Below are 2,587 nucleotides of genomic sequence, written 5' to 3'. Positions count from 1 at the left end.
AAAAAAAAGAAAAAGCTTTCATATTTGCATAAATAAGGTTAACTTATGCAATTTCTTGCTGAACAGTTTTGTTCTCTCTCCCCATTCCTTTACAGTATTCATATTTAGAATGGCTGTTCTCTGGGACAGCTGATGTTGACAGGTAAACTACCTTGAACAGACAGTTGAACTGAAGGCAAAATGGTAATTTTCCTTCTTTGTGTGTCTCAAGTTGAGATTGTAGTTTCAGAATAGCTTTGGTTGTTTGGTTGCTTTTTCTTTTTCTTTTTTTTCCCCCTTAATTAGTAACAGATTTAAAATTCACAACAGATGCATCACAAAAGGCCTGTTATGACAATTCCTGCTTTAAGAGCAACACTGAGACAAGAGAGTAATTGGTGAATGTGTTCAAGAAACTTGATGAGTTAATCTTGTTCATATGAAAGCCCAGAACTTCTTAGCACCTTCTGTTGTATCAGGTGGTATCACCACATCTGCCTAGCATGGAAAACAACTGGACCACGCTGATCATTAAGCTGAGGCAATCCTTCATTTCTGTGCACATAAACCACTACATGTTATGCACTACTATTATATAATGGTATATAATACTAAATCTGATATAACAATACCCTTTCTTAAACTGCACACAGTAATTTTCACCCAGCATCTCAAGTACTTCTGATTTCTATCAGCAAAAACAGTTGCGTGAATTTATCAGCTGAGATTTCCCTATCCTTTATCTTCTCTCCTCAGAATCTTAAGATATCCTTTCTCCTTACCTCCTCCCAATAAACGGCCTCTTCCACAAACACTACCATCCCATCTTATTCACATCTATTTTTTACTTCTCTCTTTCATGGTGGAATAATAAGCAGCTGCAAGTGGTATCAAAAATTGCTGCCCCGGGATCAAAATGCAGCTGTCAGACTCTGTGATTTTAATACCCAGCTGTGCAAATCCTCTTGAAGCTACTTGCTGTTGGAAAATAAAGCCAGATAAACTCTAATACTTATTTGACAGTTTAATTGTGCAAAGGACAAAAACTGAAGATAGAAAATGCTGATTTATAATATGAAATAAGAAGTTAGGTTTCTTCCTCATTGCTTCACTCTGAAGTTCTTGTCTTGAACCAAGCAGTATATATACATATATACTTTTTAAGATAACGATAATCTATCTTTTATTATTTTGGACAAAGGAAGGAAAAAAAAAATCTCCACGCTGTGCCAAATGGAAACAAAACAGGAGGCACACTGATCTGCTGAGATCTCTTTGAAGTTTCTGGAGATAGCTTTACTGATTTTGGAAAGGAGAACTGAAAATACATTTTGTTTTCAAAAGCATGAGTAGATTTCAAATACAGATACCTCGTTTGTATGTGACAGGAGTACCTCCCCACTGGTACTCAGTATCCAGCCCGTTTTAATACTGGTGTTGCTTTTGTAGACTTGATGTTCACACATTAATTACTTTGTTACAGTTGCAAAGAGATTCAGTAAAAGCTACAATCTTCAAAGAAAGAATACTCTTTTAAGAAACATACATAGGTAAATCTTTAAGTCTTACCTTACGAAGATAGTTTAGCCATGAGTTTAAATTCAAAGCCGAGGAGTTTAACTCCCTCCCTCCTAGTTTTAGTCATGCTTCCAGGTTTCATTTGGAAAAACAGCACAAGCAAAACTTTCTAAGACAATCTGAAACAAGAAGAACTGTAAAATCAGATTTACTTCCAGCAAACCTTTCTTCACGAACAGTAGATGTTACCATTCCTGAGTTACCCATTGGCCAGAAGAGTGCTTTCTGGTGTTTTTCTTTCTTGATGGGGTTTTCATAAGGAACCCTGGCTAATTATTTCATTTGTTCTAAAGATTTTCTAGTTTGCTCTTTGCATTGATCCTCAAATGTTACTGTGATAGAGGATTTAATTTTTGTAATGCTTTCCTTCAAAACTTGTAATTTTCTTTCATGCAAAAAAAAAAAACAACCCAAAACCAACCCTGTCTCTAGATTTATCAACAGATCACAATGAATGTCTGAGTTATGACCTACTTTAGACTAGCACCTTCAAACAACTGTAGTGTTCTTTGTTTCAATTCAATGTTTCCTCACAAGCACAGTATTTTAAAAAGAAGTATTTACTGGCTCTACTTGAAAAGCAGATATTTTCCACAGTTATGCTAGGTAGTTCACTGTAATTACACATATATGATAAAACAAATAGAATTAAAGAGGTTACTGTCAGCTTAAATCAGATGTTTACAAATATGCTGAGGAATTGTAGTTTACTGCCTTAGATAACCAAGAATTTGAGAGCTCAATTCAATCCAAAAATCACTGAAGAGATGAATGGATGCACAACTTTAATAAAGGACTTGAAAAAAGTGCTTGAAAAGCAACTCCATTACTCCACCAAAACCATGAATTAGAATGAACCATTGCTACAGAATAGTTACAGTATTACTGTTAAAGTTTCAAGAATATTACCACTATGAGAGCTGCTTGCAATTATTCAATATTAAAGAGATATCAAAAGATTTTTTTGTACAATATTTGTGTGATTTACAATAGAAATAAACACTGATAATTCTGATTACTCATACAGATA

Source organism: Lagopus muta, chromosome 4, assembly GCF_023343835.1.
Source record: "Lagopus muta isolate bLagMut1 chromosome 4, bLagMut1 primary, whole genome shotgun sequence".
NCBI classification, from domain to species: domain Eukaryota; kingdom Metazoa; phylum Chordata; class Aves; order Galliformes; family Phasianidae; genus Lagopus; species Lagopus muta.
This window is presented reverse-complemented; position numbering follows the sequence as displayed.